The 25303-nt window shown below is 36.5% G+C and overlaps 1 protein-coding gene across 3 annotated transcripts in view; it reads left to right on the top strand.

Moving 5' to 3' along the window:
- Window positions 1–25303, top strand: part of GREM2 (gremlin 2, DAN family BMP antagonist) — a 134467-nt gene that overhangs the window by 67643 nt on the left and 41521 nt on the right. The window contains exon 2 of one of the 3 annotated variants that reach the window (XM_072647568.1): window positions 23153–23232. The exons of the other annotated variants lie outside the window; for them this stretch is intronic. The gene's annotated coding sequence lies outside the window, so the exon portion shown is untranslated. The remainder of the gene's footprint in view (window positions 1–23152; window positions 23233–25303) is intronic. 3 annotated transcript variants of the gene reach the window in all.

The raw sequence follows: 25303 nt of genomic DNA, 5'->3' as shown, positions 1-25303 counted from the left end.
AGATTTTGAAAGCCACCATAGTGTTAGTGAAAAAGTACTGACCTAGAAGTCAGCATGCCTGCAGGCAAATCCTAGCTTCCCATTTCCTCATTGTATGACCCTGGATAAATCATTTTTCTTCCTTGGAGGCTTAAAGTCTTGTGTAAAAAGAGAGAACTGGAGAAGATGACCTGTAATCACCCTCCTATCTCTAAAATGTATGATTCCATGATCTAGCCCATTTGCTTTTTGTCATTAATTATTTCAACACACATTAATTGAGTGTCCCATATTAGGTATTTGTGGACTGCAAAAGAAAGAAGATAGAACCTAATAACTGACAGAACAGAAGGAGCTCTTCTTCCGGGTTTGGCTAGCTTTGTGTGTTAAATAAACTAGTTGGTCCATTTCTTATAAATGAATCTGTTAAGTGTCAGACTCACCCACCAGAAATGGGCATTCTTCTCTAAACTCAGTTTCTAGCACAAATCAGTAAAGTTTTTTTAGTCACCAGGAATTTAAGAGCTCCAAGACATTTAACTCCCAAGGACCAGTATTTAATCTTGCTTTGAACCTCCCTGGAGCATGTCCAAATACAAAGTCTCCTCTAACACTTAGGAAGGCTTTGTGCTTGGATCAGCTCCATAGAAGTCTAGGAATGAGATGAGAAACTTATCCTATTTCAGAATAAGACAATATAAATCAAACTTTAGAACACTGGGAAAGATGTAGCACACTATAGAACAATTTTTAGCTGCTTCATTTTGTCACCAAAGAATTATTTTGAGTTATTGCTTTTTTAATTCCAAGTTTCCATTCCAATTAACCTTCCTGACTTCTCTGTATTTAAAGCAATGTGGCTAAAATATGTAGGACCTTCTTTAAAGCAAGTAATCTGCAAGTGTTTTGAAAATTGGCAGATATTATACACGCGAGTACAGTATTGCTATTAAGCAAATGTTACATTATTTAATAAAGGCAATCTAATTTGGATTGGGTCACCATCTAACAGTAAAGACCATCATCAAAAGGCAGTCCTATGACTTAGATGTGTAGAGGAAAATGTACTGAAATGTTACAAAAAAAAAAAAACTAGGAAAATAAACAAGATATTTCTATACTTGATACCACTTCCCTGAAGCCCTGTGCAAAGACAGAGTGGGGTGCTCATTTTTTATATTCTCCTCTAATTCAATGGTAGAAGAGAAAGGGGAGACCTGTCTCATGACACCAAATACTGATCCACCACCATCCTTCAGTAATTTCATTCTTTTTTAAATTCCATAACATTAGTTTAAGCTTTCTTGCTTACATCCTTCCTGAGCTCCTAGGGATCTATAGGGATCATATTAACTCCTACCTCACAGGGTTATTGTGAGGATAAATAAAGTAATATTTACAAAGCACTTAGAACAGTACCTGTCACACAGTAGGTGCTTAATAAATGTCTGTTCTCCTTTCCTTGTTCCTTGTCTCCTCCTCTTCTGTAATAAACTCTTTAAAAAAGCCATGTACACTACATATTTCCACTTCTTCACCTTTCAATTGCTTTTATTTTTTCTGTACTCTGACTTCTGACCTCATCATTCAGCTAAAACTTCTCTCTTCAAAGTTACCAGGGATCTCTTAATTGCCAAATCTAATGGCCTCTTCTCAATCCTCATTTTTCTTGACATCTCTGAAAGTAACACAATTTATTACTTGCTCCTTTATAGTTCTTAGTGACATTGTTTTCACCTGATCTCATCAGGTGAAAGCTCTTTCTTCAGTCTCTATTGCTGCATCTTTATCCATGTCTTGTACACTAACTATACAGGACCATTAAATTTCTATCCTGGGTCATCTTCTCTCTCTGTACTGTTCTTGATTGGTGATCTCATCATCTTTCATTGATTCAACTACTATTGTTAGATGATTCTAAGATCTATATGATAATCCGTAATCTCTTTCATAAACTCCAGTCCCATATCACCAATTGCTTTTTGCACAAAATAATAATAATAACAATATCAATAATAGGTAACATTTGTATCAAGTATTAAGGCTTACAATATACCTTACAAATATTATCTTGTATCTTCACAACAATCCAGGCAGGTTGGTGTTGCTATTATCCTCATTTTACAAATGGTTAAACTAAGGCAGAAAGATGTTAAGTGAATTGTGCAAGCAGGAAGAGGGAGGGAGGGAGGGAGGGAGGGAGAGAGAGAGAGAGACAGAGACAGAGACACAGAGAGACAGAGAGAGTGAGAGAAAGAGAGACAAAGAGAAAGAGAGAGAGAGAGAAAGAGAGAGAGAGAGAGAGAAAGAGAGACAGCGAGAGAGCGAGAGAGAGCAAGAGAGAGAGAGAGAGAGAGAGAGAGAGAGAGAGAGAGAGAGAGAGAGAGAGAGAGAGAGAGAGAAACACAGAGGGAGAGACAGAGAGACAGAGACAGAGAGACAGAGAGACAGAGAGATGGAGGTGGGGCAGGAAATGAGAATGTTCTCCCTCCCTCTGCCTTTTGTTTGCCCTGGCTTTTTTCAAGATTTAACTCAAATTGTACCTTCGGCATAGGCATTTTCCCAGTCTTCTTCCATTACTAAACCTTCCCTCTGAGATTACTCTCCCTTTTTCGATGTACATATTATCTATGTGCATAGTAATTTCCATATTGTCTCCTGAATTATAATGAAAGCTTCTTGAGGAAAGGGAAAGTGTTCTTACATTTCTTCATATCCTTGGTACTTCACACAGTGCCTGGCACATAACAATTATTTAATAAATGTCTATTTACTTATTGTCTAATTGAATCTTTAGTTTTTCCTCTCCTTTTTTTTGTAACTATAAAAGTGATTCAGATTTTCTTATTTTGTCAGTTAAAAAAAAATTCCTTTGATCCTCCTTCCTTTTCAGCCGTCTTTTCATTCTCTTTCCTTTAATAGCTAAATTTCTTGAACACATTTCCAGTTTATTTTCCCAACGTCCTTATCACTAGCTCCCTGCTTACCTCATTACAAGCTGATTTTTGCTTCTAAGGTCACTAATGACCTCTTTATTCCAGCAATTTCTCTTAGTTTTCATTCTTCCCGACCTCCCTAAAGATTCAGTACTGTTAATCATCTCCTTCTTTTGGAATAAAAATCTCTCTTCCCTCTGTTGGCTCCCAGGATACCTTATTTATAAGTCTCTTACTTCTTTCATTCACCGGATTCAGTTCCTTTTCCCATACCCTATGTACGAATGCACACTGTGTCAATCCTTGACTTCTGGTCATGGTCACTTCTATGTCGACTTATTCTCTCTGGTTTTATCTGTCTGCCTCTTCCATATCTTCTGTTTCTCCTCCTTATCAACATTCACTAATTACTTCAGACATCATATCTGTGAGAATGACTGTCATCTATTTCCTAGCACTCTACTCTTTCGAGTTTTGTTTCTAGTTCTCTAACCTCTTCATGAATATTTTCTTCCATCACTTCAGATGCAACATGACCAAAATACATCTTATCCTTCTCCTCCCCCTAAAAAGAAACTGAAATTCTCCAAACTTCCCCATTTCTAACAATAACATCATTTTTTTCTCAATCAACAGAACTTAAAATCTTGATGTATTTTTTAATTACTTTCTCCCCTACCATATCCAGTTTGTCTCCAAGTACTGTTTTGTTATTCTCGCCCTGTTGAAGTAGGACTTCTTTTCCATCCTTGCCTGCCACCATGTTTATTACCTTGTCTCTGAATTACCATAATTGTCTATTAAGTGGTCTGCCTTCTTTAAGGTGACACAACTAAAAATGACTGAACGCACACAGCTGCTTTAGCATCTCCTACCTTTTGTTGTTGTTGTTCAGTCATTTCAGTTATGTCCAACTCTTAGTGACACCAGTTGAGGTTTTCTTGGCAAAGATACTGGAGTGGTGTGCCATTTCCTTCTTCAGCTCGTTTTACAGATAAGGAAACTGAGGCAAACAGGATTAGGTGACTAGCCCAGGGTAACACAGCTAATACATGTGTGAGACCAGATTTGAACTCAGGTCTTTCCGACTTCAGGCCTAGTGGTCTATCCAGTGCACCACCTAGTTGATTAATCTTAAAAAAAATTCTACAAGATAAATCCACATCAAATACCCTTTCACATATATCACCACACCACTCAATAACTTCAGTGATTCACTATTGATTTATAAAAAGAAATCAGATATCTTAGTCTGACATTCAAAGTCCCCTACACTTTGATCCCTAACTCCAGATTTATTGTGAGCGATTTCCTTGTGCAAATTTTCAGTTGGAGCATAACTTACTTATTTGTTCCCCCCCCTGCAGGAAACATGCTTCTCTCTTCACAAGATGTTCATACCATTTCCCTTGTCTTCATTCTACTTGCCCAAGGCTTATCCTCCTTTCAAGATCTTAGGAGAAATCCTACCTCATCCATGAAGCCTTCTCTAGTTGCCAAAGTACTTGTAGATCTTTAATTAGTCCTGAACTCCTACAATACTCATCAGTTATACTATTGATTTGATAATTAATCTGTTTTGACATGCATTTTTGTTTACAAACATGTTACCTTGCTCATAGTTGGCATTTAATGACATTTTGAATTGAATTGTTGTTTGTGTATCTATAGCCTGTCTTCTCAAATAATTCTCAAGTGTCTTTTTATGGACAAATACAATACCTGAGATCTGCTTGTATGCTCATGTCATAGGATCACAGTGCCCTAGACTCACTATAAAACTTTAGAAGCATTTATTGATTATAGTTATGGTCAATGAGTTATACATTTCCCTTACATCTCCATCCATATAAAAATACCATGGAGAGTGCCTATGACACATTTAATAATATTTAAAAGAAGATAAATATGTATGTGTGGGTGTGTATATGTATATATAATATATATTATATTATATATATATATACACACATATATACTGGAGGGAAAAGGTTATTACAAACATTCATATGAATAATAGCTACCCAAATCAGCAGGTGTTATTTAAAACAAATAAAAAATACTTGGGGAAGTTTATTTTGTACTGTGTTTGGAATCAGGGAGACCTGGGTTCAAATCCAGTCTCAGACACTTACTGGTTCTATGACCTCAGGCACATAACCTCTGTTTGCCTCATTTCACTTAACTTTAAAATGGTGATAATAATAGCACCTGCCTCACAGGATTATGATAAAATGATGTAATATTTATTAAGTTCATAGCACAGTGCCTGCCACAGAGTAAGTGCTATATAAATGCAAGTTATTATTGTGGAGATAATAGTAGTCCCTACCTCTCAGGGTTGTTGTGAAGGTCAAATGAGCTAATAATGGTAAGGCACTTAACACAGTGCCTGGAACACGGTAAATATTATATAAATGTTTGCTATTATTATCTTTTCCTTTTTAAAACACAAAATAGAACATACATTACATTGAATTTTAATGATAGTATAAACATAGGTTTTGTTCTTATTTACAAAAGATACGAGTATGCCATAATGAGATTTGGGGACTCAAGCATTTCTAAAGCTGAAGGCTAATGGATAGGGTAGTTATAAAGCTCTTTGATACTATCTCTTGCCCTTCCTTGAGATCGCACACGCAAATCAAGTTTTAAAAAATTCAGTAGTCATATATGTGTGTGTGTGTGTGTGTGTGTGAGTGTGTGTGTGTGTATGTATATATGAAGGGCTATCATTTGGATTATAATTAGCTTGGGAAAAGCTAGGAGAAGTGGGTAGATATTACAAAGAACAAAAATTAGGTTTGATATAAAGAAAAACTTCTTAAGGATTAGAGCTATGGAAAAATGAAATGGGCTGTCTTTGGAGACAATGGATTTTTCCTTATTGGAGAACTCAAAGCAAAACTTAGGTGATCATTTATCATGTATGTTTTAGAAAATATGTTTTTATATGGGTTGGATTAGATGACCTTTATAGTTTCTTCCAACACTTTGGAGGATTCATCTCTTACTCCTTCTAATATTACTAATTCTTAACATATGACCAACCTACAACTTTTCCTGATCACACTTTTTTCAAAGACCCAGAGATATAATCAATCCTAAAATGAACTTTGACTAAGTACAATATTTAGGAGTACATAAAGAAGAGGAGTCACCTTGACATAGAAAAAATGTTCTAGTCTGAATCAGAAGCATAACAAAGGTTAGTGGAGAAGGAATTGTTTTAAGCTGTGTTGATATAGTGTCAAGGAATCTGACCAATTCAGTAAAGTGAGTCAGAACTTCAGTCAGGTGGTGGGGAAGCACCTAATAGGTCATCTAACAGGAGTGACCTGATCCAATCCAATTGGGCCCCATAAGACAAAAGCAACCATTTGATTGGCTGGTTGGAATCAGTCAGTCAATAAGCATTTATTAAACACCTACTATGGGCCAAGTGCTGTGCTAAGTGCTGGGGATACAGAGAAAGGTCAAATGAAAAAGAGTAGTTCTTGCCCTCAGGGTGCTCATAGTTTAAGGGGGGAGACAACAGGCAAAATATATGTACAAACAAGCTACATTTAGGATAAATGAGAAATTTTAATTAAAGGAAGGCACTAGAATAAAGATAGATTGGGAAAGGCTTCCTCTAGAAAGAAGAATATTAGCTGGGGCTTGAAAGAAGAAGACAGGAGGCAGAAATGAGGAGGTAAAGTATTCAACAACCAAGGACAGCCAGAGAAAATGCCCAGAGCCAAGAAAGAGAAATGGTGTCTTGTTCATGGAGCATCAAGGAAGCCAGCATCATTGGATTGAAAAGTATGGAGAGTGGAGGAAGGTGTAAAACTACTGGAAAGGTCAGGGAGGAGGGCAGTTAGGTTATGAAGATCCTTGAACAACAGAAAGATGATTTTTTAAAAAAATTCAGCCAGTTGCCTTTTAAAAATATTTGATACTTTTGTTAACAGGAACCTGGAAAGAGAAGTCTGCAAATAGTAAGATATGACATATGGGAGGGATGTAGAAGGAAGTATAGAATAAGAGAGAGGAAGTGAATCAATGAAATGCAAAACCTTGTCTACCACAGATGAATCACCTGGAAATTGCTGCAGAAATCAGTTTTAATGACATGACACAGACCCTTGGCATTTCACTCCCTCCACTTACAGTTTCCTCCAATTTATAAATGGTAACTTGAGTCGTATCCTCGCCATTTTAGAAATAACATAATGGGGTTTAGTCAGTGTTGTTTGCCTTGGGAATATGTCTTGACTATGTACAAGCAAAGGGTTTGGAGATTCTTCCAATGCTTTATTGACCCACTTACAGTCAGTTCAACTCAACTTAAAAGGACATCAACCAAAAGAAACATATTTAAGACAAAAGGCAGCAGTAAAATGAAACCTGTCATCACATCCTAGCAAACTAATCAGTCTTTTCACATGGCAAACAGTTTAGAATGTTTTGGAATTGGAACTCGTTAAGCAGAAAGGTGAAACATAGCATCAGGGGGTGGGGGTTGGCTGAGCAGAGCTCTCCAAGTGCGCAAGAGTCTCCATGGATGCCATCCAGTTCTGAGGCTCCCTGGGCCACAGTGGCTGCTTGGGATACTGGGAAGCCAGTTTGGCAAAGGAGCCATTTCAAGCTACCATAGACAATCTGCCGCCACTTGTATGGATCCCCTCCCTTTCCCCAAGGCCATTGTGGAGCAGTGAGCTCTGATCTCCACATTGAGGTCAATCTAAACTGAACCTCAGGCTTCTAAGGAGTGTTAAGAGACAATGTGATTTGATTCAAGCTGAACCCACTACTTTATCCAGGGAAAGTTTTCAAGAGTGCCTTGGGCCCAAAATATTATATTTCCCCTAACATTTTTGCTTAAAAAGCCAAGGAGAGGCCTGGGTATCTTACATGCAACCCATATTCTTTCATTATCCAGGAACCCAAATTAAAAAAGATGTCTCAGAGAAGTCAAGCCAACTATGTAAGAATCAGTACTGATGGGAAGTGTTCAGGGCAGCCATAGAAAAGGAGTCAACTCACTGCTATTTCCCCTTTTGCCTTTTAGCAAGGAATGGCTCTGCTTCCCTCCCTTCCATCCTCCCCTTCTCTTTTTTATTAGTGGTAGTTTGTCCAAGTAGAGTCAAGACCTAGATGGGTTCAGACTCTCCCTTTGGTAGTTACTAGCTGTCTGACCACTGGTAAATTGCTAAACCTCCCTTGAGCCTGTTTTCTTATTTGTAAAATGGGGATAACAACCTTTGTAGGATTTACCTCACAGGGTTCTTGGGAGGATCAAAGAGGATAATATATGTAAAGCTCCTGAAATCCTATGTAAATGTCAACCCTTATTGTTACTAGAACAGTACTTTGGTGTGTTTTGTGCCTTATGCCCTCACCTCTCCCCCAACAACAGAAGTTACAAACTCTTCTCCCCACTAAAAAGAAACTTTGAGGAAACAGCTCACTCATGGACAAAGACTTCGGTTCTGTTTTGTTTATTTGTTGTTGTTTTTTCTTGGTCCTATTGATGTTTTTCTCTCCTCTTTGGTTGGCAGGAATTGAAGGACTAACGATGCTTCTTTTTAAAAAAAAGAGGTCTTCAGTGTATTAACTTAGTCTAGACAAAGAAAATTAAGCTAATTAGCAGAAAGATTGTAAATGTGCTGTGTAGGAGGCCCTGTCATTATGGTCCCTCACCCAGGCTCCTGTGGTTTGGTGTGTGTTCAGAATGATAGTTCTGGTTTTCCTCTCTACAGAGAGGAATAAAATAATCCTGGTTTTCAATTAGAGACACAACTACAATTCAGTCAGGGTCAGAGGGCCAGGGAGGATGACTGCTATGCCAAGCTAATGTCATAAAACATGAAATCCCAGCACATGGCAAAAGATCCTGAGGCCCTAGAATTACCGCAGCCCTCATATTCAATAAGAAACTAAGACTGCCAATTAGGATGCAGACAGAACAAATATTTACATTCTGAGAAAACAAGGGAGAAGGCATCAACAAACAGAATGAATCAAAAGCCACAGGATCTCAGATGTGGGCTAACCGAGTGTCACTGTCAGTGTGAAACAGGAAGACCGAATTGGTTTCCAGTATTTGCAATGTTGGAGACCTAGATTACTGGAAAATTTACAATAACATTTCAGTGAAGAATCACTGCTTCGTCCATGCTACCCATGGTTTAGAGCGATGAGAAAACGACCTTTTTATTCCTTACATCCTCCAAAGCTCATTGGTAGTTCCAAGCTTTCCTTTACTCCATATCCATAGGGTTTGTGATCTTGTGGATCTAAACAACATGCTTCTAGTGAGGCTCTTAAAAGTCCTTAGAGTTCTAATAGATATTTTAATGTTCTTTATTGGGTCATTCGTTTCCATTTAAAAAATGAGACTGATCATCTGATTCACTCACTTCTTGGTCTCTGGGATAAGATAAACCCACACAAGGAAGCCTTGTGTAGCTACATATAGGTGGTTTACAGGGATTTGGGTTGCTATGAAAGGGAAACAATTTAGTTTTTTTCCTTTAAAAGCTGAGTAACTTTGTGGAGCTTTCTGTTGCATCCTGCATTGATGATTCAGGAGACTTGAGGGTGAAGAATGTGTAATTTTTTCATCTTGACACACCTGAGACATAGGTCAAGCCTAATTAATGTTTTCCAAGCTGATCTGAAATTAGGTAAAATCTTGGGTAAATAAACATACATATAAATGCTGTCATCAAACCAAGAGGTTCTAACGTAACTTTATATAACTTTGTCAGAGTTTTCAGCTTCGCCCCTATTGTCAAATATCAACTTGTCCCAAGGAACTTAGGGGAGAGTAGCAAATTAGGAGGGAAGGACTGACCAGTTATGAAAGGATCCCATTATGTTTAATTGTCAAATATTGCTTGTTGAATATTGCTCTTTTCCCAGTTCACATTTCACTAACTCTGAAACTATATAAGCACGATATGGTTATCTCAGCTTTTTCCATCCCATAATGGATAACTGCCATAATGTCAGTGTTTATACTTGGGAAAATGGCTTTGTTGCCAATTATCTAATACGGTGATTTTATTTCTGTAATACTACCATCCAAAATTGTTCTTTTGAGATTGTTTAAAATATTGTTATCTGTTGTGCCAAGAGATAGGTTCATTTTAGGGTATAAATACTTACTGGTTGGGACAGGGGACATGGAGAAATGTTCTGATTGTCATTTAATTATGTTCTAATAAGGATTCATATCTTTCCAGGTTAATATGAAAGTTTTTGAGACAGGGTAAATTGGGACATTTTTGTTTTTTTAAACAAAATTATGTGAATCCACATTGCCAAGATTATAATATATACATAAAATATGGAGCAGTCAACTAATAAAAGATTAAGGCAAGCATATTAGGAAGGATAAACAATAAGAAAGTCAATCTTGATCCACAAACCACAGAATTTTAGAGGCACACCCAACCGAAACCTCTGAACTTTGAGGTTAAACTATAAGTAATAAGAATGGTGGTAATCAATGTCAAAGAGGCCATTAAATTCTGCTTTCTAGAGAGTCTGACTTCAACATGTCCCTTTATTTATTGACCTTTATTTCTTTGCATTACAACACTTTAAACATATGAAACTCATTGTGGTTCAAATTTTTTCCAGTTAAATATTAGAAATATTGATCCTTTTTAAAGATAGTGTCAAGTAACTCAAAAATCAAAGTTTGGCATAAAGTCCTGTCAAGTGGGGATGTCATGGCAGTTCTTACATAGATCAGGGGTTTTTCAAGTATTTGTTTTGAACTCACATAACATTTGACTATATTCAAAAGTAGTTTTTATTACCTAGGTTTTAATGAAACTCTTCCTGTGTTACTGGCCTCATATTAAACACATGAAATTAAACATTTCTAAATTATTAGCTCCATGAAGATCTGAAAAAAAGTCTTTCCATTTTGAATATCCCTTAGGTTTCTAATAAATATGTATTGAATTAATTATTGAAGCACAGTTTAAATCATACAACTACTGAGAATGTTACTATTCAAAATTTATCAATTAATTTCTTTAAAATTTATCTCAAGTTGATACAAGTATCAAAAATACTTTGCTAATTATCTTTTCATGATTTCACTGATGTTCCCTCTACCTGTTTAGTCTACACTCAACTGTACCTTCTCATCCTATATAATTCTTGTTCATGTCTTTCATAAGTGCTCCATAATGAATTTATATATTTGGCTATTTCTTAACTTAAATGTGTGTGCACAAACATACACATTCATGATATATATGAAGATTATTGGAATATTTTCCAAATATGTATGTATCCATATATATATTTTTATATACATATACATAAAAATATTTCTGCATATCTCTATAGTTCTATATATACATATATAACTTCCACATATCTATATCTATAGGTAGTGATAGATATATTAGAGGTATTCAACACTCTATCTATCTATCTATCTATCTATCTATCTATCTATCTATCTATCTACATGTAATCAATACCAATGTAGTAACAAGTTCCCCTTTACACTTACTCTCATAGCTCACATTCTTTTTATTTTTTGGTTAGATATGTAGATATGATGGTATCTTTTATGTCCTGTATGCAAGTCATTATTTGTAACGTATCTACTTTTATCAACTGTTTGTCTTTGCTTTGCCCTACGGATAACTTGAAATTTTGACTTCTTATACTGAAGTGTTTCATGGTGCATAGCAATATGGTATCACTAGGACAATGTTGGTATTAAAAAGATACCATGTAACGTTAATAGCGCTCAGGACCTTTCAGGATCCTCCTCTGGATTCCATCTTTCCTGCAATAGCCACTCATGGGGCTTGTCTTCAAACCAACTGTATCTACCTTTTGCCCCTTACCTATTACCCCCACTACAACCCCTACATGTTACTCAAGTGCATAAATGAACTACTTACATGGTAGAATTAGCCTTTTGAGATAACTATAACATGACTGGTAAGGGCACCCAAAGTAGCAGTGGTACAAATGCTGTTGGGAAAATAGTCACTCGCTGACAACCAGATCACCTCATAGCTGTGGTAGTCACCCCTTGCAAGTAGAGTTTTTGCTATGGGGTAGTGACTAATGAAAAAGAACCCCTCCTTACCACTTTGTATCTTGGATAGAATAGACTAAGTCACAAGGGATAAGAAGACTTGGATGGGTTGCAATATGCATCGCAAACTTATTACATTATCTTTCTCTTATCCCCTGAACCCCCATTTTTTCCAAACTTCCAGTAATGGTGTCACTATGCTTTTAGTCTCCCAGGTTCAGAATGTTAGTGCTATCCTTGATACCTCATTCTCTCATTCACCTTACATATTATCTCAACCAAGTCGTTTTTTGTTTCTATCCTAACAATAGATTTTGTATCCATCCCCTTACAGCACCCTCATTTAGGCCCTCATCTCTTACATTGATAATTGTGATAACTTTCTAATTTTTTTTACCACTTCAAGACTAATAATGTCTCTCCAATCCATAGTCTACAAAACAGTCAAACTAATTTTTCCTAAAATGAAAGCCTGACCATGTGACTCCCCTAATCAATAGACTCCAGTTATCTCTATTACCTCTAGCATCAAGTATAATTGTTTCATGTGTGTAATTACTAGTATAGTAGTACATGTATATAATTTGTAAATATAAATATATATGCATAAATTAGAGTATTCAACTTTTTAAACTGTTTATAGATGCATAATTTTAAAAGTTTGAAAATCATTGCAATGGATTATGGAGTAAAAGATTGCTGGTTGACATGACATTATTCCGACGTACACCAGGCCAGGTACATACAATGGACAAACTAACAAGTATTTATTGATTACTTATCATGTGGCTTTAGATCATCCATCTCAGTTAGTTCATTGTCTGTACAATGTCTTGGTCCTATCTAAAAATATACCATGAGTTAATGGTAGCCTCATGGGGAAAAACCTGGATATTTCTTCAGATCAAGTTGTAGAACTTCATGGAACTGTTTTGAGCTAGGTTTACTTTCCTTAAGAATTCTTTATATTCTGCTCTAGTATTGATTCTAACAGCTATCCCATATCCGACAAACTTCCAAAGTTAGGGAAGAGAAGGTTTATTCTTATGTCTTTTATATTTCCCTTATTGCCTAACATATATATAACTACACCTTTATCCCCTAAAGCAGAAGTCCTTGATCTGGAGTCCATGGCATTTTTTGTTTTGTTTTTAATGATATTGTATTTAGTTTCCACTGTAATCCTATGTTTGTCATTTTATAACTTACAGCATTTTTATGAGAAGTGTTCATCAGGCAGCCAAAGAGGTCTATGACATAAAAAAGGTAAATAACCCCTGCAAATGATACATGAATATTACCTTTCCATTTTTCTCTTTCTCTCTATCTCTCTTTCTTTTCTTTCTCCATATATATGTATATAATTATATACACATACTAGGGCAGCTAGGGGCTACAGTGGATAGTGTACTGTCTCTGGAGTCAGACGGACCTGAGTTAAATCTGGCCTCCCTTATTAGCTGTGTGACCGTAGACAAGTCACTTAACCCTTTTTCCTCATTAGTAAAATAAGCTGGAAAGGGAAATGGTAAACCACTGCCAAGAAAATCCTAAGTGGAGTCACAAGAAATCAGACATAACTGAAATGACTAAGCAACAGTAATATATGTAACGCATATATGAAATGAATCTGTGTTATTACTGGATAATTCTAGCTACAATGATGGAGGGAAACCCATGTGGCCTTTATATTTTAACAAAGAACATAGCACATGGATTATGATTCGTAGTCAGAAGGTGACAAGATGCCAGATGGGTGGAGAAATGGCCTTACCACATACCCAAATGCACTATACTATTTTGTTTCTTAATTTCCTTTGTTTGGAAGGTTTTTTTCCCCCAGGAAAGGAAAAATAACTCAGTGGAAAATTATGAAAGATTATTACACACACAATTCCGATTCAAAATTACAGTGACTTGGCAAGCACTAAGTTGAGGGGGACACATTTCCCAGGTTCAGTGTGCTGTGTCTTGAGGTTTATGAATCTTACCACCATTTTTGTCCCAATTTAACTATCTTGCCTTTCTATCCTCTATCCTGAGTCATCTTGCAAGAGAAAAAATAGCATTGTATTAATGTCATCAATTTCCCTGAGTTGTTCTAACATTTTAGAGAAAATTAATCTTCTATAAATAGAGGTGAAGACAGAAAAGAGAGAAAGTGAAAGGAAAAAAGGATTAATACCAGACAGAAAGGGGAAAAGAAAAAGAAGACAAGAATTGTTGGCAGTACTCCTTCCCTTGAAGAGATTCAGTCAAGTCAACAAACAATTAGTAAGTGTCTACTGAGTGCCAGGTATTGTACAAATACAAAATTAATAATGCAATTACTAAAATTAAAATTCCCTGCCCCCAATGATCTTATATTTTACCTTTTTACTAGAGGGAAGCAGCATGTCCAAAGACAATGCAATACAAAAATATCCAAGACAACTATGGGGTAGTTTGATGTGGAACTATCAACAGAGGGAAGGGTGAAGAAACACCTTCTCTGTGAGGTAGCCATTAAGCTGAAAACTGAGAAGAACTAGAGATTTCAAAAAAATAGAGGCAGCAAGGGAAAGCATTCCAAGAATGAAGGACTGCCTGAGTAAAGACACAGATATAGGCAAAGGAATGCTGTGAAAATGACAACTTGGGCTATTTATTGGAAATGTAGAGAATGTGATAGGTAATAATATGAAATAATCCTAGAGTTAGATTATGAAGAATTTTAAATGCCATACAGGAAAGTTGGGAGATTTATCCTTGAATACAGTACAGAGTCACTGAATCTTCTTGAGCAGGGGAGTGATATGGTTAGACCTATGCTCTTTAAACATCATTTTGCCAATTTCAGTGAAGATTAATTGGAGAGAGGTAAAAGTGGAAGCAGAGACTGACTATGAGGCTTTCATAATAATCCAGGTGACAGGTGATAAGGACCTGAACAGTGTGGGGACCAGGTTAGTGGAGGTGAATGTAAAAGATCCAGTGAAAGTAGAATCTACAAGATTATGCAACTGACTGGATATGAAGAGTAAGGAAGAAGGAAGACTCAGAGATAAGTCATAGCTTATGAGCCTGGCTGAATGGAAGGATAGTAGTGTCCTTGAAAAATTATGGAAGGGGAAAAGATAATGACTATTGTTTTAAACATAATGAGTTTGAGATGTTTATGGGCAAGCAAGTTCAAAATATCCAGTAGACAGTTGAAGAAGCAGAAATAGAGTTAAGAAGATAGATAAATGAAATCATGAGGACTGAGGAGGCCTCTGAAGGAGCATGGAAGTAGATGAGGAGACTCAGGACAGAGCTTTTTCATACACCCACATATAGCGAGAAGAATATGAATGATAAGCCAACAGCGATGAATGAGAAAGAGAGGTCAGACAAATCACTGTTCCTGGCCCTGTTACCACCTCAAGCTGTTATGTTCTCTTTCTTCCCATTTACAGATTAATTTCTAGAAATATTATCTCACACTCACTGTTTCTACCTTCTCTATACTTCTCACTCCTTAACCCCTAGCAGTTTGATTTTTGTCCTTACAAGTCTATTGAAACTTCTCTCATCAGTGACTTCATTTTCAAATATCATGGTCTTTCTTTTTAAGCATCATAACTTTTTCTATAGACTTGATAGTAGATTCTTTCTTAGATTCTACAATATTATTCTTGCCCTACTCCTTCTTCTTTTCCTACTTCTTAATGAGTTTGTAATCTGTGCATTTAAACATTCTCTCTTTGGTTAGTTTCTTTTTTCTTCATCAGCCCCCTAAGTTTGAACATGTCTTATCCCCCATCTCCATCCTACTCTGACATGGACCTTATTTTCAGCCTTCATCTCTTTTCTTCTCTCTTTGTATCATCTTCCTTGGAAATCTTATCCACTGTTATGTCTTGAGTTATCACCTGTATACAGCAACTAATATAGCTTTCTCTCTGTCCCCAATCTCTACTTTGAACATTAGTCCCACATGTTCAACTATTTGTCATTTGTCTTAGCTCAAATTTTCTACCAGAATCTCAAATATGACTTGTCCAAAGTTTTTATCTTCATCTTCATCTTCCTTCTGCAATGTCTATAGCCATTCCTCCAAATATCACTATTTTTCTTGATGGTGCCAACATTCTCTCAGCCTCCCATGCTTAAAACTCCCAATTCTTTCTTAACTCCCCTACTTACAACTTCCTTCTATTCAATTGATTTTCCTTTGAATTTTTCTCTCCAAAATATTCATTCTTTTCCATCCATTCTCACAGCTGCCCCTCCAGTTCAACTTTTGTCTTTCATAACTTATGATAATTTCTCAACCGATAACACTCCAACCCATCATTTACCCTACTAGGAAAATAGTCTTTCTAATGCACAAAGGTGAGAAAAGTACTGCCTGGTTTAGACAAACAAAAACACAACTAAAGTGGCTCCTTCTGGTCTACTAAATAAAATGCAAACTCCTTGATTCAAGGCCTTTCAGAATTTGGCCTCACCCTACTACTCACCCTTTTAAAGTATATTTCATATTATCTCCACCATTGCCATCTCTCCTCTCCATCACATATTCTCTGTTGCAACAAAATAGAACTCCTCATTGTGCCCTGACTCTTTTTGCCTACATTTCCTTTCTTATATCTTGAAACAGTTAATTTACCATTCTGTTCTTGCTTAAGTCACAGATCAAGTACTTGCCAGAACCACAATGCTTTCCCTACTCCCTCTAGACAGAAGTGATCCCTCCTTCCATCTCTCAGATCCCTGTGTTTGGCATTTCCATATATTTAATCATTTTCTGTCTTGTATTATAAACTTATTCACATACTTTAAATCCCCATTGTAATGTAAACTCCTTTAGGAAAGTGAGTATGTCATTGTTCACAGGTATCCCCTGTGTTTAATGCGACCTGCATGTTTGTTGAATTGAGTAGTGAAGCTTACAAGTGAAAAAAGAAACCAGAGGTGGAATGATTGCTGGAAAAAGTTGGACTGAAGAAGTTTGTTAGAGACTAGGAGCAGGGCATGTTTTTATGTATGGGGGAAGAGGCTAATACAAAGACAAATATTGAAGTTACATTCCTCCTATAATACAGGAAAACAGTTAAAAAACCAGTGAAAGGAAACAAGAATAAACTCAACCAACACTGAAACAAAATCATTTTCACAGATTATATTGTTACTCCACAATCATCTGGACATTATACTGATTCATAAAATCTTGAGAATGACCCTTTCTAAGGAAAATGGTAAATATTGGAGAGGATGTCGGAGAGTTGGGAGACTAGTGCACTTTTGGTAGAGTTGTGAACTGATCCAACATTCTGGAGAGCATTTTGAAACTATGCACACAGAGCAACTAAACTGTACATACCCTTCAGTCCAGCAATACCACTACTAGGTCTGTATCCCAGTGAGATCATAAAAAAGGGCAAAGGACCTTCACATGCAAAAATATTTATAGCAGCTTTTTCTTGTGGTGGCAAAATATTGGGAATTGAGGGAATGCCCATCAATTGGGGAATGGTTGAACAAGCTGTGGTATATAAATGTAATGGAATACTATTGTTCTATAAGAAATGACAAGCAAACAGATTTCAGAAAAGCCTGGAAAGAAGTGTGAAATGATAAGAACCAGGAAAACAGTGTACACAGTACCAGTAACGTTGTGTGATGATCAACTAATTATGAATGACTTGGCTCTTCTCAGCAATACAGTGATCCAAGACAAATATGAAGGATTCACTAAGGAAGATAAAGAATAAGATATAATGCATAAGTATATGTAATAAGATATAATAATAAATAAGACATAATAATACATAGTGAATAAGAATCAGTTAAAGAACTAATGGACAATGAATGCACATGCATGTTTTTTCCACTTTATTCTTTTTTTGTGTTTTTTTCTTTTGATCTCTGTCTTCTTTTACAACTGTTACTACTATGGAAATATATTTTACATGATAGCAAAATCTATAACCTACATCAAATTGCTTACCACTTTTGGAAGAGGGGAGGGGAAGGAGAAAAATTTGGAACTCAAAATCTTGTAAAAATGAATGCTAAAATTTATCTTGATGTGTAACTGAGAAAAACAGTAAAATACTATTTTTTTTCAAAATGACCCTTTTTGAAAGGTATTACCATTCCAAATACTCTATCTGTGAGCTAAACAGAACTGAAAGCTTTCAAAATATACAGACATGGACGACAAGACTAAAATTATGTAGGAACAGGATGAAATGTATAGAATCCCTGTTTACCCGTTTACTTCTGGAGCTTGCTGTGATCCTACGAAGAGTGAGCTTTTATCCCAATATTTTGATTCAGCTACTAAAGCAGTGATTTTATCTATCTTTGCAGTAGGCTATAGAATCTTACATATGAAGGAATAATCACAGTTTAGCAGCTTGCCCTAGGACCATTTCTATCAAAACCCTATTGAAAATTTAAGGCAGCTAGATGATAGAGTGGGGAGAGCGCTAGACCCAAAGGCAGGAAGACCTGAGTTCAAAAAGGGCCTCAGAAACTTACTTGCTTTATGACCCTGGAAAAATCATTTGTCTGCTCTCTACCTCAGTTGCATCCATGTATGAAATGGGAATAATAATATGTAACTCCCAGAGCTTATATGAGGATCAAATGAATAATATTTATGAAGTGCTTTATAAACTTTAAATTGCTATATTAATGCTAGCTAGTTACGAGGAGAAAATAGAAGTAGTCATTATGATGATAATAATTTTATTCAGCCACAAAAATCAGATACTTTGCCCACTTGTATAAACGATGTGGCCCTCAAGAGCTGCCCTTTGACTGAATCCAAACTTCACTGAAGTTTGGATTCAATCAAAGGGCCACACTTGAGGACCGAAAGGGCCACATGTGACCTCAAGGCCACAGGTTCCCCACCCCATTCTAGGGAATACTAAACACAAAATAAAAATTAGTTTTCAGTTGTGTCTGACTCTTTGTAACCCCATTTGGGGTTTTCTTGGCAAAGATACTGGAATGTTTGCCATTTCCTTCTCCAGCTCATTTTACAGATGAGAAAACTGAGCCAAACAGGATTAAGTGACTTGTTTAGGGTCACATAGCTAGTAAATGTTTGAAGCCAGATATGAACTCAGGAAAATAAGTCTTCCTAACTGCAGGCCTGGCACTCTGTTCACTGGGCTACCTGGATGGCCCAAAATAAAAATTAATAGGATAACAACTTAGAACTGTCTTAGAACTGTTTCTATATGAAACTTGGCAGGATGATGAAAATGAGATATGAATAATTACCAAACATTTATATAGTCTTTGATATTTATAAAAACACTGAATACATCACCTTGTTTGGGCCTACATATAAATTTATAGTACATTTTCTCTAAATAATATGTTCAAAGAATGAAAATTTCAGTAGTTGACCAGACACAAACCATTTTAAGGCAAACCATTTTAAAGGTCTGCAGTAATGCTTATATTCTTCTTTCTGCTTATTAAATACACATTCCAGAAAGAATTAAGTACTGTGTCTGTCCCAGAGTGTGTGCCGATAAAGCTAGAACAGAAAGCAATACCTAAATAGATGAAACAGTGACAATTGGTAGTGGGGTATGTCATTTGGGCCTTTCAGTTTCTGATTGTTAAAAACTATTTATAAGTCCAACATAATTTTTCTATTTCCAATCACTTTTCTGATGTTTTGAGAATACATTAAAACCAATTATAAAGAAATTAAAACTTGATCATTGACAAGGCATCTGTAGTATTGAGTTATCTTTTCCATTCTTCTGACAAGGCAAACATCCATGTTGTTTTATAAATGGAGCTCTGCGGCAAATATGCTAGTACCTCACTATAAGAGTATTTGCTGTAGAGTGGAATTCCATATGAGGCAGGTCTGCTTTGGCCTACATCCAGTGGTATTTGGTTACTGAGGGACCTCACTTTGAATATGCTTTCATTCTAGTCAGTGTCTTGGCATAGGCCATGAATGAGGACAACCCTGGAACTGGTGCCAATATTTTGTTAAATGAATTGTCTTTTTTTTGATTCTGGTTGTAGGCTCTACCCTTCTGTGCCCTACTATTATTCTCTGGATTCTGGGATGCAGATGTGCAGTCATAAATTTAGAACTCTCTAGGGTAAAGACTCATCATTGCAGAGGGAGAGAGGCACAGAGGACTCTTAATGGTTTAATCAAGTAGACAAAATATGGATGGCCTGACATCATTTTAACCCAGCTTCAGGGAAGGGTATTTATTCGTCTTCTGTACTGTACTCAGACTTACTAGAGATGGCATAGGATCAGAGATTTAGGGCTAGAAGGGACTTCAGAGCCATAAAGTCTAATCCCTTACTTTACAGATGAGTAAAGAAAGGTCCGAAGAGCTTATGTGACTTGCCCAAAGTTACACAGGTAATTGGCCAAAGTCAAGATTTTTAACTCAGGTCTTTTGATTTCAAATCCAGGACATTTTCCTACTGCTTCCCAATACTGTTATCCTTCTACTGATTTTAGGAGAAACTGCAGGTTTTCATTAGCTTTTGACAGATAACAGTATCACATGAAGATCTCAAAGTCTACCTTGATAGTCTTTATCTACAAATATTTTTGGATTCTGGACACATGAATCCACTAACTTCTGTCTTCACAAAAGCCCCAGGTACTCTTTTGTAGTGTTGCAAGAAATAGAAAATAACTCAGGTTAAATGATTTTCCACAATGTTGCTTTGGCAACCCTCACCCTTGAATTCAAAGCTTACTGTGGATGCAAAGGATGACTTTAAGGCTAGAAAGTAATAAAAGCCCAGCAGTCATGCAATTTATCATTGCTTTGGCAAAGCTCTAAGGAGAACTGGCACGGAGAGGACCAGTCATTTTAAAGGAACACTTTTATGAGCACTGAGAGGATTGGCAAGGTATACTTTAAAACAGGAATTTGCCGAAGTGATTCACTGAAAGCATAGAGGATTGAGTGGCATGAGGGCATAGCGAAAAGAGGACAGGAACTTGGAATCAAAAACCTTGAATTTGGGTCCTGGTTCTATCCTACTTAAAAGTCTTGTGAACTTGGACTATTTATTTAACCATTAAACTCACTTTTTTCATCACTAATGAAGGAATAATAAAATTTCCAGCAAGTATTAAATCATATATAGGAAAGATCATTCATATATATAATATATATATACATATATATAAGAATGCTTCATAAATTATTGTAAAATGATTCATAAACATAATACATCAATAAATTGATACTCTTTTTAAATTTAGGGCATGGGTCTCAAAGAAATTAAATAACTTTCCCATGATCACAAAGCTTGTATGTGTAAAAGACAGGATTTGATCACAAGTCTTACTGACTTGAAGTCTAGCATTCTATGTACCATGACTCTTTCACAAGTCATTGTAAATTACATAATAATAATAACCTTGATATTTTTTGCTTATGTATTTATTTTAAAATTTTTCCCCAGTTAAACATAAAAACAATTTTTAACATTTGTTTTTAAAACTTTGAATTCCAAATTCTCTCCCTTTCTCTCTCCTCATCCCCCCATCATTGAGAAGGCAAGCACTTTGATATGTTGGGGCAGCTAGGTGGTGCAGTGGATAGAGCACCTGTGCAGGAGTCAGGAGGACCTGAGTTCAAATCTCACCTCAGACACTTGACACTCACTAGCTGTGTGACCTTGGGCAAGTCACTTAACCCCAATTGCCTCATCCTAGGTCATCTCCAGTCATCCTGATGAATATCTGGTCACTGGATTCAGATGACTCTGGAGGAGACGTGAGGCTGGTGACTGGCACAGCCCTCCCTCACTCAAATCAAAGTCAAGGGCAAGTCATGTCATCATTTCTCAGATGGCATGATCTTCTTTGGCAATAAAGAAGGACAAATACACACTTTGATATGTTATACATGTGTAGTCATGTAAAACATATCCATAATAGTTATGATGGGAAAGAAAATATAGACAAAAAATTCAATAAAAATAAAGTAAACAAAAAGTTATATTTCATTCTGCATTTAGACACCTTCAGTTCTTTCTCTGGGAATGGAGAGCATTTTTCATTGTAAGTCCTTCTGAGTTGGCTTGGATTGTTATGTTGCTGAGAACAGCTAAGTCATGCTACAGTAGTGCCGCTACTTTGTACACAGTACATTTCACTTTGCATCAGCCCATGGACAACCCTGACAATTAAAAAAATATTTTCACATTTCCTTTTGATTCTCTGATGTCTCGCAAACATTTTATCAACACACTCATTTTTCAATCTGCTTTTAATGTCCTCCTGATACCCCCCCAGTTGTTAATGCTTTCCCCCATTATCCCAAGGCAGAGAAATTATTTTGTAGTTACTTTGTGTTCATTCTGTTTTAACTAATGTATAAGTTGTTTCCTTTCAGTTGAATGTAAGCTTCTTGGAGTCAGCTGCCCTTTAAATTTTTATCTTTTAATCCCCAGCACCTAGCACAGTGCCTGGCACGTAGCAGGGATTTGATGAATGATTGTTGAATGGGTAACCAAATAATTCTTTCAAAAGTTGGGGTGACTGGAATGAAAGAGGATTAGTTGACTAATGAAAAGGTAGTGATTGATAGTTACCTCTGATTCCAAGTGCCATAGTCAAATTCCATGAAATCTATATATTGCAAAATAGTGTACCAAAGAAGAGATTTCAAAATCCTGATAGAAAATTAATGTATGAAAATGGGAAATAAAGTCCACCTAATGAAATGTGATTTGGGAAAATACATATTTTATCTATAACTGAGGCATTAGTACAATATGATTTCTAAGATGATTCCAGGGCAGCTAGGTGGTACAGTGGATAGAGTGCCAGACCTGGAGTTATTAGGAAGACAATTTAAATTTGGCCGCACATTAATTTGGCCTCACACTTACCAGCTTTGTGACTCTGGGCAAATCACTTAACCCTGTTTGCCTCATTTTCCTCATCTATGAAAGTGAGCTGGAGAAAGAAATGGCAAACTACTCTTATATCTTTGCCAAGAGAACCCCAAATTGGGTCACAAAGTGTCGGACACAATTGAAACAACTGGACAACAACAACATAGATGATTCTCAGTTCTAAATCAATGATTCTGTGATGTATGTTTCATGTGAGGTTTTTCCTAGTTGTTTCCCCCTTCCTCCACTACTCAATCTACTTTCTATCTCTTTCCTCAAGAACTGGAAGGGCTCTTAAGAGCACAGATCTAGAGAAAGGATGTCTTCCCCTTGAAGATGGTCCAAAAGATAAGAAAGCAGGTAAGAATCTAGTTCAATGATGATGAAAATGTCCATTTCCTTTAAAATAGAACATTTCAGAAAATTCTCAATTAGGAATTGGAGCATTTTCAAATTAGGAGTTACAAGGTTTGGTTATAATTACCTGTATGTATTGATAATTTTAAACTTGTGCAGAGTAAGTTCCTTTGTAGAGGAAACATGAAAGTCGAACAAATAGATAGTAATGAATGACTAAGGGCAAATCTCAGTTTCTTCATCAGCTAGTCCAATGGATATTGAACTAGCTTAGCTGTAAATTCAATGATTATTGAGCCCAATATTCCTCATTTCCATCCCTTCCACTTAGAAGCATAATTTAGATCTAAAAGAAAACTTAGCAATCGTCGAATTCTACTCTCTTATTTTAGGGACTAGGAAACTGAGGACCAGAGATGTGGAGTAACTTGCTGAAGGTTGCTTGGCTAATAAGTGGTAGCACCAGAATTCTTGCCCCCACACACACTTCTCACCCCCTATTTCTGGTCCTTTTCTGCTGATACCATAAGCCTGTTATTGGCACTCACAAGCATTGCTTAGCTAGTAGTACTCCAGTTAATAGGGTTAAAGAGGTAATGAGGTAACTGACCCCTGTCCTAGAAGCTCATATTTCCCTCCACACCAGGGTACTTGGGCTATATCTGCACATTCCCAGTGAAGTAAAATTTCAAAATATACCTTCTTTCAGGGTGGTAGCATCTATATGGCTTTTATCACAGTGCAAAAAATGGGATGTTTCAGTAACACAATAGATTTATTTGGCAAAAGAAAGAACAATTCTGCTTCTCTACTCTTCAATACACGCGCATATGCACATATGCACAAGCAATACCATGTGGAAGAATTGCAAAATAAGCCTGGCACATGTCCAAAAGAGCTTGGTAAATAAGTAAGAGAAAACTGAAATCAACGTAGCAGCTATATGGCTTTTATCCCAATACAAAAATTGGGATAGTTCAACAGATTTGTAAAGCAAAGGAAAGGGCGACATTGGCATGCTTCTTAGACTCCCTTCAAAATGCAATGTAGATGTAGATACATATGTGTACACAAGCATTGCTATTTGGAAGACCTGCAAAATGAGACTGGCCAAGGCCAGAGAGAGCTTGGTAGATCAGTAATAGAATATTTAAATCAAAATACTTTCTGGGAAGAAGCCAAGTCAGAGAAAGAAGACAGGGGAAACCTGATCTATGATCCTGGCACTGATAATGATGTGAGCAGCTGCACTGAAAACTGCTTGGATTATTTGATCGAACTGTCAAGAAATACAGGGACTACAGAGTAAAAAGTGGATTGCTGAGTCTCATAAGGCACTTAATGGGGAGAAAGATACTCTTTAAACAACTGTGCTAGTTATAAGAAGTACCTTAAGGAGAGAGAGAGACAGAGAGACAGAGAGAGAGAGACAGAGAGAATAATATAAGTTTTAAACATTCATTTTTGTGGTGGTATGACTTGCAGACAGATATAGGCCTTAAGAACTCATGAAAACTAATTGCCAATTGACAAAGTTGTCCCCTTTCTTGATTTGGTCCAATGTCCTATAGAAGTCCTCTAGAGTCCTACCTTGGGAACTACGAAGGGTTTTAAGAACCATTTCACAGACTAATTTAGCTCAAGCTCCTCTGAGACATATTTGAGAACTTTAGAGAAAAAGGATGGGCAGACTCCAACCCCCCCCCCCCCAACTCACCCCACACCATCTCATCCCCCTGAATACTGTATCCTTGCCTCCCCTGGATAAGCAATACTCCTTTATGAAGCACACAAAAAGTTCTGTCTCTATTGTTAGGTTATTCTCAGTGACTGAGAGTCTGAATCACCAAAATTTCATATAATTTCCAACCTGGGAAGTGTTTTAAGTTTAAGCTTGATTCATAAAAGAGGAAACAGAAACAAATCACCTATCTACTCCTTTTTATACAATACCACCCTTCTCCAATCCTGTGATAAATCTGCCCAAGTAAAAAGTTGAAGAGAGCTGTATTCATCATATAAATAAATGCTATATATGCACATATAGACATATATACATACATAAACACACATG

Source organism: Notamacropus eugenii, chromosome 2 (assembly GCF_028372415.1).
Source record: "Notamacropus eugenii isolate mMacEug1 chromosome 2, mMacEug1.pri_v2, whole genome shotgun sequence".
Classification (NCBI taxonomy): Eukaryota; Metazoa; Chordata; class Mammalia; order Diprotodontia; family Macropodidae; genus Notamacropus; species Notamacropus eugenii.
This window is presented reverse-complemented; position numbering and strand designations above follow the sequence as displayed.